Source organism: Notamacropus eugenii, chromosome 4 (assembly GCF_028372415.1).
Source record: "Notamacropus eugenii isolate mMacEug1 chromosome 4, mMacEug1.pri_v2, whole genome shotgun sequence".
Classification (NCBI taxonomy): Eukaryota; Metazoa; Chordata; class Mammalia; order Diprotodontia; family Macropodidae; genus Notamacropus; species Notamacropus eugenii.
This window is the reverse complement of record NC_092875.1, coordinates 440,905,948-440,920,925: the sequence shown is the minus strand read 5'-3', so window position 1 is coordinate 440,920,925 and position 14,978 is coordinate 440,905,948. Positions and strand designations below refer to the sequence as shown.

At 40.0% G+C, this 14,978-nt stretch overlaps 1 non-coding gene across 1 annotated transcript; it reads left to right on the top strand.

Annotated features, from left to right (window-relative positions):
- Window positions 1-12,281: 12,281 nt before the first annotated feature.
- On the top strand, window positions 12,282-12,384 carry LOC140502954 (U6 spliceosomal RNA). The gene has a single exon (XR_011966671.1). It is a non-coding gene; the product is annotated as a U6 spliceosomal RNA (small nuclear RNA).
- Window positions 12,385-14,978: the final 2,594 nt, after the last annotated feature.

Here is a 14,978-nt window from a genome sequence, read left to right as displayed (position 1 = left end):
AGCTTTCCCTATCCTCACTTAATTTCAGAGCCCTTCCTCTTTTAATCATTTCCTATGTATCTTGCATATAACTTGCTTTGTATATATCTGTTTGCATGTTATTTCCCCCATTAGATCATAAGCTTTTTGAGGGTAAGGCCCATGTTAAATCAACAAGCATTTATTAAGAGCTTACCATGTGGCAGGCACTTTGCTAAGAGTTTAGGGATGTGAAGGAAGGCAAAAGATAGCCTCTGACTTCAAAGAGCTCACAACAAATATTTGTTGATTGTGATAACAATGGGAAAGGACGTTGGCTCCTGAGGCAAATGACTTTGGAAGCTTTCTGCTGTGTGACTTGGGCAAGTTACTTGCCCTTTCTGATCCTCAGCTTCTTTCTCTGTAAAAGGAGAAGTTGGGAGAAGAAGGATGACTTGTGAGATCCCTGCCCTCAAGACACTTACCTTCTACTGAAAGATCACAGTATTTTCATGGTGATTTTATTTACTTTGTAATTGTGATGTACATTATATTATTCTTTTGGCTTTCTTCACCCTATACCGCTTCATATGTACTCTCATGTTTCTCTGTAGTCTTCATTTTTGCCACTCCTTATGTAATATTCTATAACATTCATGTACCAGTGTCCAGTAAAAAGAGAAGGAAAGGAAGTGGGGGTAGAGAATTGGGTACATCCAGCCCTCCAGCTCATCCTTCTGGGATAAATTCCAAGTTTCTGATCTTTGTTCTTGCTCTCAGGTCTTTAGGATCCTATCAGAATCTTGGCAAAAATATGTTTTCCATGATCCCACAGAGCTAAATCTGACATTTTATTAGTAGGAAGGAGCTGATCTTGTAAGGTTGTTCATTTGTTTACAAGCCTCTAAAACAGGACTTTTGAGAGGAAGTAGAAGAGTATGTTAATGTTTCAGAAATACTGCCAGCACAAACCTAAAGTTAGTTGAATGTGAGTAAGAATTCTATCAGAGAGAGCCTTAGCCACTGGTCCTGGTAGTGTAATGAAGGATTGTAGTTAAAACTGTCTGTCCCTCTCTTGATTCTAGCCTGCTATTGTGCTTGAAATTCTCCCTAAGATCCATTCCTCTCCTAGTCCCCAGTCAAATTGAAAATGATCCAAAGCTAGATGAGGTAGCATGTCTGTAATCCGTGATTCTGGGGGAGGCCAGGGAAGGGGATTCCTCAAGTTCCAGAGTTCTAAGTTACAGTAGGCTAAAGTCTATCAGATGTATGAGCTAAGTTTGGCACAAAAATAGTGAGTTCCTAGGAATGGAGGGCCACTAGGTTGTCTAAGGAGAAGCAAACTGGCCCATGTTGGAAAAAGAGAGCAAGTCAAAGCTCCTGTGCCAATTGGGTCATGAGTGGCCACACAGCACTTCCAGCCTAGGCAAGATATGGAGACAAGTATTAGGAAAGAAGGAAGGAACAGTAGTAGAAAGGAAAGAAAGAGAAGGAAAAAAGAAAGAGAAAATGTCCAAAGATGGCATTTAAAAATTAAACCATAAGAAGTCACTAATATTTTAGTGTAAATTAGCATAGATATTGCTAAAAGAAACTGATTAGCTTTAATTCTTTTGCAATTTCTTTTATTTTAAACATAAATATAAAATAAGAAAAGAAAAAAAACATTGCCATATACACAGCAGACCATAAGAGAGGATTCAGTATAAAACAATAAATTTCCATTTCAAGAAAACCTATATAATAAACAGTACACTTTGTTTTCAAATATGCCCAGCTGTTTTTGCTTCCTTGTTGGTTTTCTTTTGTTCTCTGCTGTGAACTTTTTACTTTTATTTTTTTCCTCTCCCACCCTCATTACCCTAAAGAAGACTACAATTAAACATGGAGATACACACACACGTGCACATGCACACGCACACACATACACACATGCATGCAATGCACACGCACAATGCATGTACACACATGCACATGCATACATGCACACGCACATACATGCAAACACACACGCGCACACATGCACACATATGCATATGTATACACATGCAAAGATATCAATAAGCACATATACACACAGAAATACTCATACACATATGTGTAAGACTGTACTACGCATATTTGCTCCTTTCACCTATCTCTCTGAAGGGGACAGCATCTTCCTTTGTAAGTCCAAGTTTTTCCATGTTTTTCTAAATCAACCAACTCATCATTTCCTAATACCACAGCAATATTCCAATACAATCACATTCTATCTGAGAGACTGTCTATGAATCTCTCCGCGCCACGCCTCCCTCCCCCCCGCGCAATTTTCTGCATTCCTCCTATTCTTGGCTACATAGGTTTTATTTATACAAGAAAATTTTAATTTTAAATAATAAAAATTATCCTTTTTACACTCCAACAATACTCTCACTTTATAATATAGTTTAAGGTCTGGTACTGCTGAATTTACTTCCTTTTTTCCCCAGTTTCTTTGAAGTTCCTGACCTTTTTCTCCTTCCAAATGGTCTTTGTTATTATTTTTTCTAATTCAGTAAAGTAATTTTTTAGTAGTTTAATTGGAATGACATTGAATAAACAGATTAGCTAAGTAAAATTGTAATTTTAAAAATTATAGACTTTACCTACCCATGAACAATCAATATTACTTCAATTATTTAGATCTGTTTATATGTATAAAAAGTGTTTTACATTTATGTTTATGTAGTTCCTGTGTCTGTTGTGGCAGGTGTATGCTCAGGTATTTTATATTATCCAGGTATTCTAAATGGTCCACTCTAAAACAATACTGAATAATGTTGCTGACACAGTGTACTTTCTCTGTTTTTCGCTTTTGATTAAATCTATTTTAACTTTAACTTTGAGATCATGATTACTATCCTTGCTTTTTCACATACTAAAATTCTACTCTTGCCCTTTATTTTATCTTTGTATGTTTCTCTCATTTTTTATAATGTATTCTGAAAGCAATATATTATTGAACACAAATTTTTAATCTCCTATCCATTTCTGTTTTATGGGTAAATTTATAGTAAATTCATCCTATTGACATTCTAAGCTACAATTACTTGGTGAGTATTTTCCTCCTTCCTATTTTTTCTCACCCTATCTCTCCTCATTGCTCTGCTTTACTTCTACTTGACACCTTGCCCTCCTATTTCTTACCCTATTCACCCCTCTTATCTTCTCCCTCCACCCTATTCCTTTGCCCTCTCATTTTTTTCTGAAATTTAGAAGACTGATTAGTTTTAAGAAAGAGGTATCCACAGCATTTTTGAAGAAAATCATTCTACAGTGTTAACTGATGGGAGAAAAGATCCATAAACAGGGAAAAGTATGAAGACAGAGGATGCTGGCTAACAAATTCTTGTTAAGGTCACTACTTTGTTTGAAGGTGACCCTGCTCCTATACCCTGGAAGGGTTTAAAAGAATCACTCAAAGCTCTTTCAGCTCTAACTAAATAAGGTGGGATCTTAAATTATTTGGTAATACAGGGTAATAGATTTTGATCTGGAGATGTTATCCAAGGCCAAGGCTAGTAAAACCCTCTCATTTTACAGATGAGGAAATAGGAAAAGAGAGGGCAAATACCTAGTTCAAGGTCATAAAAGTAGAAAATGGCAGAGCTGAAATTTGAGCCCCAATTTTTGTGTCTTTCGGTGGGAAGTAGGTCACCCCTGCCTCCCTCTTCAGATCTCATTTTTGCAAGGCCTCACTTTCAGCTGACTGTAAACTAATGTCCATTGAAAGATTTTCTCTTCCAGATGTATCGGCATTTTCACTGGGGACTTGAGGAAGATCCAAGGCTTTCAAGACCCAAAGGAATTAATAATCTCTATGGCAAGGTTTTAGTAAAATATTCTTTAGAAGGGAGACAGATCTGCTCAATGTCCCTCCTCCTAAATTCAGTAAAAGTTATCCCCCATAGGCAGCCGACTGCTAGTAAGGCTAGCCCCAAGCTCCCAAGTTTTGCTTGCTGGACTCCAGAAGGTGCTAGACCCAAGAGGATTTGTATGGGTCATGTATCATCTTGCAGCCTGAGATCTGCTTACCTGGATTTTTGAAATGGCTCTCTTTAAATTAAATTCAATAAGCACTTCTTAAGTACCCAATGCATATCAGGCACTGGGCTAGGTGTTTGGACAAAAATGAAACCTGAAGGAATTTACATTCTCTTGAGGGGAGGTAGGTAGGCAGTACAGTAAACAGAGTGCTGGAATTTGGGTCAGCAAGATGAGTTCAAATCCTGCCTCAGATACTAATTCTATGACCCTGGGCTAGTTACTTAAAATTTCTTAGTCTCATTCATCTGTGAAATGGGGATAATAACATCTACCTCATAGGGTTGTTATGAGAAACAAGTTATATATTTTATATGTATACATTTATGTGTTACATATGTATATTCCATATAAAATGTTTTGCAAACCTTGAAGCACCATGTAAATGCTAGCTATATGTACATAATGTATGTAAATACACCAATATGTTTTATATATCATATATTTATATAATGCCCATATAGATAGAGGCATATACAAAATAAATACAGGTGTACGGGGGTGCCACTAGTAACTGTGGGATCAAGAAAGGTGTCATATAAAAGGGGAAGTTGAGCTGCATATTGAAACTTCTTGGTGGAAACTAGGGATTCTAAGAGGTGAGTTATAGGGGACAACCAGCGCAATGGAGATAAATAATGATATGGCAATACAATGTCTAACAAATGGATACTAAACCTGGTCCCGAGGCTGCCCTTTGTAGTGACTGGCTGAGGCAGGGTGAGACGGGTCAAGTATTTCTCTGACATCTCACAAACCCATCTCCCCTCTGGTCACTGGGCTCAGGGTAGGTGTCTTACTTGCAACCATAGGTAATCTGCAGTAAGTCAAGATGGCCACCTCTGAGGACCCCTTTCCACCAGACAAGCATGCAGGGTGATTTCTGATAAAGAACCAAGGAGTTAGAAGACAAAGATTCTCCTCCTGGTTTTGCATTTCACAGTTCAGCTATGTGACAAACTTTCTGAGCACATTTCTTGAGCAATGCTTCAAGGTCTTGATATTTCATGAGTATCTTCCCAAGCTCATAGCACAGATCTAGAAAGGTGAGCCAGGAAAGCATGCTACCCTATAGTACCTTAAGGTGTTTGTGTCTTAGCTTCTGTTAACTAGGCTACAAACTTCTTAGGGGAAAGACTGAGTTTTATAATTTTTAGTTTGCCTTACTGCACCTAACGAGGGAACATAATGAATGCTCAATCAACGTTTGTAGATTTGTGCTTCTGGACTTTGCATTCTGTCTGCATTCCAGTGATAGAAAAAACCCAGGGCAGTGGTCTCAAGGTAACCATGAAAAGGTCCCTGTTCCCCATGACTGATACAGCCATACACTTCCTGCTGGTGTGGTTTCAAGTGATCTATCTCCTCACAGAACAGGTTACTTTCATCTTTCACTTATATCCCTCTCCCAGCTCCCTTACAACTTACCTGGGGGTTCCTGAAAAAGAAAAAAAAGGTATGGAAATGAAACTTGCCCTAAACTACACAATATCCAGGAATAGACCTTGGAAGCCCTGACTCAGAGTCGCTGGGGAAAACAAACCCCAACAAATCCTCCTGGATTATTCATGCAGGATGACTGACTGTTAATATCCGCTGGGGTGAGATACCACAATGACTTGGAACAACTGACCCAGGAACCCTGGAAAGAAGTGGTGGAGAAAGGGGCAGAGGAGGCTGTCCAGAATCTTTTGCTAGGTGCACAGAACATATTCTGGATATAGCTATTAGAAAGAAACAGAGACAGATACACAGAGACGGAAACAGACACAGAGAGACAAAGAGAGACAAAGACAGTACCCAGGTCTCCCCAAAGTGGGCACTGTCAACTATTATCCTGACATAAATTGTGCTGTTTGAACGCATATCAGCAATAAATAAAATTCTTTAGGGTTCATCATTTAATCCTTAGTTTTCATGGGCACTCCCCAAGCACACTGTCATCCTCCCTTAGGACCACATGCAGATCTAAGAATTCCATCTGGACCCTTTCACAAGGTTCCTGTTCATGAGGTTCATGTTTTTTTGTATTGTTTCTTCCATGCTGATTTCTTTTTTAGGAACAGTAAAATATTCTTCATAAAAAAAAACCTCATTTCGCACACAAAATAGAACACAGATAAACAATCTGAATGGATCAGAGCCACTTAGGGTAATACATGGATTGAATATTAGTTTTTTGAAAAAGGCACATTTGCCACTGGTGAAGATACTGGTGAGTTCCAGTTCCTCTTCCCCTCTAGTTAGCCCTATCACCTATGAGCTTCATTAGGAAATCCATACCTCATAGGTTGATCATGATCTTCCAGTTGATTTTAAATTCTGATTGGATTTTTCCCACTCCAGGGGAAATAAAAACCTTGAGGCTCCTCTTGAATACTGATTCTATGTCTAACCAAGATATCACAAGCCAAAGCAGAGTCTTCACGTATGGCTCAGTGGGCTGCACCTCCTTTCTAGGCACTAAAAAACAATGCTTAGTGCAAAAAATCACCATCTTTATAGATGCTAACAAATAGTATTTTCCTGTGCTGTCACCTTAAACATTCCCAGTGTTGCACCCCCTCTGAGAACTACTCTTTCTCCTCTGATTTCCACTTATGCAGATGGATTGGATCCCCCAGTGTGCAAATGCTACCTTGGGGTTCTAACAGTATTCTGAAGGCCCATATTCCGACCTTATCAGGAAGCCTGCACTGAAGTCAGCTGGACTCAATCAATTCAAAGCAAAGAAAGGCATTTACTAAAATAGTATAAAAACAAGAGTGAGAAAGCCTTCCTCTCATAGACTTGTAAGATACTTTCTTTTGCTGATAAACATCGCACCCATGAGAAAGGGGGCACAAATAGAGTAAATGGTAGTGAAACAGGGGAGACACATGCACACAAAGCACCTCGTGTCCAAGATTGGGAGTCTTTACATGGCTACCTGCTAGCAGAAGGCTCAGCTGACTCTTGAATCCATAGTTAGGTCTCCTCTATGCTGCCAGAGGACGAACTCCTTGTAACTGCTCCCCGCCTTGAATTCTACCCGTGTTCATGTATTTGGAGAGTGTGTGCCTCTACTCCCTGCATGTGCTGGGAGTTCTCTGCCCAGCTGACTACAACGTCTCCTCTTGGTTGAGTAATGGATGGCTAAGAGTTGGGTAGAGGTACAGGGGTCACAGCCATAGAGATGTTCCACGCGTGCTTTTAACACCTTTAACTGAAGTGTTGAACAGTCAAACTGTCTCAGGGCTGGCAGGTTTGTCTTCTAAAGTTCATGAAGAAAATGGTTTATTTTTTCTTAGTCAATGGCCAGACCAATCCATTCAATCAAGAGAACTTTTCACACTTAGTAAAGGTATGATAGGTATAGATGTGTCTCTGTATTTCATTAACATTAATACTACCCCCTTACCTTTCATGGATACATCAAGGGGAAGGGAGGAGGGCAGGATTCAAATTCCCTCTCCCTCCACTACACAGAATAGAGGTCTACTATTAGCAATTCAGCATTTACTAGGTGTGTGACCTTGGCAAATCACTTACTTCATTTCTACGCGTCTTTACTTATCTGACAAAGGATAGGATGGGGTTGACTAGATGATTTCAAAAAATCTCAAGTTCAATAAACTATAGGGGTTAAATGATAAAAATGCAGGTAGATGACATAATAGATAAGTCCAATACCTCATTTTATCAAATCCTTTAACATTTCTAAGTCTCATCTATAAAATGGGTACAAAAATATGTGTATTAAATACTTTATGGGGTGGTTTGAAAATCAGATGAGATAATAGTTATTTGAAAACCACAAAGTGCTATGTGAATGTGACTTTTATTAATATTGTTTATGGATTCAAATACTTTTATCACTTATACTTTCTTTCCTGATGTAGTCCAGGTTTGAATTAAGATTTTTGGCTATTGAGCCTGTAATCCAGTTGCTTTTCAAAGGAACTGATGGCCTCATTCTGTGCTTATACAGATGGTTTTTTGAACCCAGATCAAGGATTTTATATTTATCCACAGAAAAATTTTGGACTTTTAGATATGTCCCATCCTCTAACCTGAAATCTTTAGGTATTTGACTTTGCCAGTGTATTTTACTATTTATCTATCTCACTTTGGAGTCCACTGAAAATTTGATTTCAGCAAGTGTAGATTTAAGGTAGTATAGGATGGAAAAAAAGCTGAGTGTGGAATCAGAAAATCCAGGTTCAAATCCTGCCTGCAAATCACTTAACCTTTTTTGGTTCTCAGGGTTTTCTCATCTGGAAAATGAGGGGGCATGTGTACTGTCTGGGAGTGAGGTGCTAACCACCAGCCATGAAGTGGTTGCAACATCAGGACTGAGCAGGGGACATAGACTCCTGGGCCACCACACCTTGCCTGTTTACTACCTTTTCAAATTTAATATTCATTTTAAACATATATCATACATAACAAAAGTTTACAATTGCATACAAAAATTCTTTTATTCTTTGTTGTGAGAGAAGAGTTCACTTATAGCCAGGTCCCAATGAATGCAAATGAGATATTCCATGAAACAGCGGCATTTTTTGAATGAACACTATTTGAAGTTAGAAGGATATGTATGCTATGGTAACTGGCTCCAGCCCAAGATACAGTGTAAATTTAAATAAGGCAACCACTTCACAGGATTCATTATTTGCACTAATATGGACCTAGCTGTAGTCTGCATCTAATATACTGGATCACTTGTATTCAAACAGTCCTTATACTAAAATCATATTTCAATACCTCAGGTGGAAGCAATTTTCAAGGCGATTAAACAGCAGTTGCAAGGATAAAAAAAAAATGAAAACTACTGAAAAGGTTAAAAAGCAACCATCAAGGAGATTCCTTGGGCTTTGCCAACTTCTAAAAACTCCTTTTATACTGCTCTTAGCCAAAGGGCCCACAGCTCCACCCCTGATCAGTCCACTGGGGGAAGGTGATCCCAATTAGCCCCATCTGCAACACGATTCAGTGGCCTGGAATAGTTGAAGTCTCGGCTGGTAGGGTGAGAGTGTCATGGATTAATTTGAGCCTCAGTTCCAGCAGGCATCAAACTCATAACATTTGTATGTTGAAGCATTTGTCGATGATGGTTAAGTTCAAACTAAAAACGAAAATTTAAAATTTACACAGAATATAGCCTAATACAAAGGCAAATATAATCACTGTTAAGACTGTACAAGATACAAGCAAAGGTGCACCCACCACCCAAATCCACTGTCCTCCTGAAACAGTCTCCCTCCCAGGAAAGAGCTCCCTTCCCACAACAGGTTCCAAGTTGTGGCAGAAGCTGCTGACTCAACAAGGCACCTGAAGATGTTCAATTAGGATGCCACCTCCACTTCATTTTAGGCAACAAGCTATTTGCTTCCTGGGCTGCAATCCCTCCCTGGAATGTGCCCAGCGCACACACCACAGAAATACCTCTCGGATTGTTTACTTATGCTCCACTAAAGGCACATCTGTGCTCTGGAAGAAACTCCAGCCCACACCCAGGCAAGAGCAGAACTGAGCAAGACAACAGGGTTGCAGCAAATTGCATCATTCTTTTGTCTGGCTTGGTTTTGGAGCGTTCTGCCTCTGTGGGGCTCTGGCATGGCCACTTCCAGGCCTGCTCGTTGCTTTGGCACTTCCTCCTAGGGGCACCGAACGCTCCCTGGGAGGAATGGAATTCAGTCAGCAGAAAATCAGCCATATTTATATAGGTTTCCACTGAGGGCTGGGGACTTGGAGACCTAGTCCTGGCTTTCCTCCCCCAGCTAGCTGTGCGAGCCTCATTTGATAAAATAAAATAAAAAATGCAGATTTTTGTCTTCCTGCCCTCCTTTGAACCTCCAGGGAGACAAGAGCCATTAAAGTCCTGTGAAAAGTAGAAAGCCCGAAAAATATAAATTCCTTTGAGTAAAGTGCTGGGAAAATCTACATAAATGGGAATAATTATTATTCCGATTGAATTACAGTCCTCTTGGTCGCGTGGTGAGCCCCTGGCATGAATGATAACTCAGAATTACAGCAGGGACGAAGGGGCAGGAGGGATAAGCTATTTAAAACTGAGGTGAAAGGGCATTTTAACTCCATTTTTACAAGTGAGCCAACTGAGGCTCTGAGAGGCTTCCTTGCTCCAGGTCACATAAGTAGTAAGAGAGAATCAGCACTCCTGGCGGTTCCTCACACCGGACACTCCATCATTCACGGGCCTCCACGCCTAGAATTATCTCCCTCCTGGTCTCTGCCTTCCTACAAGTCCCAACTAAAATCCTGCTTTCTACAAATAGCCTTTCCTGGTCCTTCAGTGCTCTCCTATGACTCATCTTCCTGAGTTTAAATCTGGCCTTGAACACTTCCTAGCTGTGTGACCCTGTGCAAGTCACTTAACCCTGTTTGCCTCAGTTTCCTCATCTGCAAAATGAGTTGAAGAAATTGCAAACCCCTTTGCCAAGAGGACCTCAAATGCCATCACAAAGAGTCTGGAAGGGCTGATTTTACCTTCTCAACATTTCTCTGATAAAACTCAAGTGACCCCTATCACCTCAGAATCAAATAGAATTTTTTGTGTGTTTTTCAAAGTCCTTTAGAATCTGCAGCCTTCCCCCACCCCTTCCAGTATTCTTACACCTTAAAGCTCCCACCCCTCCCCATACAACACACATGTAGAGATCCAGTGATGTCACTCTTTGCTGTTCCTTAGACAAGACACTGGATCTCCCAGCCGGTTGTTACTCCATGAAAAGCTCTTCCTCCTCATCTCCACTCCCTGGCTTCCTTCAAGGCCCAGCTAAAATCCCACCGCCTATTGCAGCCTCCGTAGATGATCTCTTGTGGATCTTGTTTATTAGATTGTGAGCTCCTGGAGAGAAGGGACCTTCTTTTGTGTCTAGGGGCTCAGACTCTGGGAACTTCCTTGAATTCTCCTTGAATCTCCCCACTTAACCTGGCTTTTCATACTCAAATCTGTGGCCATTGTCTGTTACCTCTTGATTGCCCCACCTGCTTCTCACCCAAACCCCCCATGGTCTGATATCTCCTGATTGCCTCTAGCTGTTTCCGGCCTTTGCTCCTCAAGACCCTCCCTAAACCCCTCCTCCTATACTCTTTTCTGTATTTAGTTCCATCTCGCCTCCATGAAGGGGCTCAGATTCAATCCAGCTCAGACTCTGTCTAGCTGAGACTCTATCTGGCCCGCTTGTGAATACAAGCATTACAAATACTTAGGTTCCTTAACAGGCAACCCAATTTGGGGAATCTTTAATAAACTTTGTTTTCTTTGGCTTTAAGAAGGCTTGAATCAAATTCATTTGAGCAGGATCCAGACTGTCGGTATTTTGGGGGCTCCAGCACCCCAAACCTCGTCAATAGTAGATGCTTAATAAATGTTTACTGTCTACTACGTATCTTGTTCACACACAGGTATCAGCATGTTGTCTTTCTCATTTGATTGTAAGCCCGAAGCAGACCAGACTGTTTTTGCATTTCTTTGTATGTCTGAAGCTTCTCTTTGCCTTTCTTTGTATCCCTAGCATGCGGCCTGGCACATAGTAGGTGCTTAGTAAGTGCTTGTTGACTTGACTTTGGACAGTTTGGGGTCAATCATGGAGCTACAAAGGCTCTATTTGACTTTACTCTCCAAGCAAGAAAACTGAAAATATATTTACGTATGTGTACACACACACATATACATATATACATTATATATAAATTTAGTTTTGGTTTTCACATTTACTTTTATAAGATTTTGAGTTCTAAATTTTCTCCCCTTCCATTCCTCCCCTCCCCAAGACAGCATGCAATCTGATATAGGCTATACATATACAATCATATTAAATATATTTCCACATCAGTCATGTTGTGAAAAAAGAATTAGAACAAAAGGAAGAACTATGAGAAGCAGGGAAAAAGAGAAAATAGTCTGCTTCTATGTACATTCAGACACCATAGCTCTTTTTTTCTGGTTGCGAATACTATTTTCCACAATGTGTTTTTTGGAATTGTCTTAGATCACCGTATTGCTGAGAAGAGCTAAGTCTATCAAAGCTGGACATCGCACAGCAATGTTGCTGTTACTGTGTACAACGTTCTCTGGGTTCTGCTCACCGCACTCTGCACCACTTCATTTAAGTCTTTCCAGGTTTGAAAAGATATAGATATTTGAAGGCTTAGAAAATGAGGTAGAAGAAACACTGAGTCTTGGTTGTGGTTATTGGTAAAACCAAGTTTCATAAAAGTCAGAAACTTGTTTTAAAAAGAGTTGAAGGTTCTTGCTTTGGCAGCACATATACTAAAACGGAAACAGTACAGAGAAGACAAGCACGGCCCCTGCGCAAGGATGACACTCAAATTCATGAAGCGTTCAATATCTTTAGAACATGGAACTCAAAATTTTAAATATGAATGTTAAATTGTTTTTGTATGCAGCTGGGAAATAAGTCGTCCAGGCAATGGGGTATAGAAATCTATCTTACCCTACAGAAAAAGTGAGGGGAGAGAGTTGTAAGAAGGGGGGTATTGGAAGGGAGGGTAGACTGGGAAAAGAGGTGGATGAGGTACATGCTGTCCTGGGGTGGGGGGAGGGGAGAGATGGGGAGAAAATTTGGAATTCAAAATCTTGTGGGAGTGAATGTTGAAAATGGAAACAAATTTTATTTAAAAAAATCTGAACATTTCAGGAACAAAACCTCTAAAAAACAAAAAGAATTGAAGGAGGCAGAGGTCCCATCCTGAGTCTAATTTGATTAGCAAGCCCCATCCACAATTCTCAGTTGCTGACACCTGAAATCACACCCTTGTGTAAGTTTTAAGAATTTAAAAAAATGCAAATACAGTTGGGGGAGAGTAATCAGTGACATCTCCCTGGGAGTGTTTAATAAGATGCTTTGTGACACCTGGAACTCAGAAAAAAGGCAGAGCCCAGGGCCTTGAAAAGGGAGGTGGGGTTCAGGGGGGCTCAGGAACCAAGGGTAAAACAAGAGATTATCCAGTCCAAACCAAAACCCAACAAGGGGAATAGTTTAGGGCAAGTCCCCCAGTTCTGGTAGGCCTATCAAAGCCTTATTTCACTTTCCTCCCCTTCATGAAGGCTTGTGTTCAGGTCCTCTCTTCCATATATACTGTCTGTGTGAGCCCTAGCAAGTCTCTTTCATCTCTTAGTACCCAGAGGAAATTCTTTAAACTAATCAAATTACAGGTCAAGTGCCTATAATAATAGGTAGTTAGGAGGCATGGTGGATAGAGGTTTGAGTATCCTTTGACCGCGTACGGTGTGACCCTGGCCAAATCATTTCACTTTTCCGTGCCTCAGTTTCCTTAACTGTAAAGTGGAGATAATAATAGCACCTACCTCCAGGATTGTAGTGAGGATATGAGACAACATTTGTAAAGTGCTTTGCCAGCCTTAAAGACATTAATAATAATGGCTGGCATTTTTAAAGGTTTTCAAAGAACTTTATACATGTTGTCTCATTTTATTCCTATCCCCTTTGTAAACCCTCATAACCAAAATAAGCTGTTCTTTGGCTGAGATCCTTCTTTTCCTTCAAGTCTCAGCTCTGGTGCTACTTCCTCCATGAAGCATTCCTTGATACTCTCAGCTGGAAATATTCCCTTCCTCAAATTATCTGAGAGCACTTTGCTTATAGCCCATTTGACTTTATTATGCTTAATTGTATATCAGTTGTATAGGCTCCAAGAAATAAGCTCCTTGAGCGTTAAGCTGTTTTTTAATCTTTGTACCCCTAAAGCCTTGCACATAATAAACATTTAAAGTGGCAAGATTTGGATGTTGGGCTTGGTGGGGTTGACTCTAAGGGGCACTATTTGCTCTTTTTGGTAACTATCACCTTAGGTCAGAGCTGGATGTGTCTGAGCTGGCATGTCCCTGTGAAGACTGGCTACATTGCAAAATTATAGGGGATAAATTTACTAGCTTATTATAGCAGAAAAAACCACTGTTTCTGGAGTATAGGACCTTGGTTCCAATCTCAGATCTGCTACTTGCTACCTGCCTGCTGGATCTCCTCTAGGAAGCTGCGCTAGAGCGAGGATTCTTAGCTTATTTTTTATTTTCTCTGGCGCAGACCCCTCTGGCAGTCTGATGAAGCCTACAGACTCTTCAGAACAGCATTTTTTAAATGCATAGACTACAATATGTTGGATTAAAAAAAGAAACCAATTGTCTTGAATTGCAGTTAGGATTTTTTTTTAAGTTGGTGAATCCCAAGTTAAGAACTTCTGGACTGGAGAACCTCCAGGGTTCCTTTCAGCTCTCGAATCCATAATCAAATGAGAAATGTGTGTGGTGCTATGTCAACTATCATAATCATGCTAAGCAGGTGATAGGGATTTTGACAGTAATTATTCATAATTAGCAGTCTTTCTATTAGTAGGCATTCCAAACCGCTTTCCCATAGTGAGATTCATAATGGGGGAGGGAAGGAAATGCAAATTAAGGGGAACAAGTTGAGTTGCTGACTGATCATTTAGCCTTTTCAAAAAACATTAAAATTTTACACGATTGCACATGTGCAACCTATATCAGATTGATTACTGTCTCAGGGAGGGGGAACCCAAAACTTAACAACAAATGTTGTTTTTATATGTAATTGGCGAAAAATAAAATAAAATAAAAAATAAAATAAAATAATAAGTTTGCTTATCTGTCCCTAATCTCTCTTCTAACCTTTAGTATCATATTGTTGACTGCTTGCTTCACATCTTGAACTGGATGTCCCGTAAACCTCTTAAGCCCAATTTGCTTTTCCCTCTTCCCTCTGCCATCCCAGTCCTCCATTCCTAACTTTCTTATTACTGTAGAAGGTATCTCCATCCTCCCAATCACTTTGTCTTTTGCTAGGGTCTCCTCACTCCTTATGTTCTTTCTCCACCGACCCATTTCCCAGCAGCTGAAGATGACAGCTGTTACTTTCCTTCTAGATCTTTAAATGTCATTGGAAAGATGA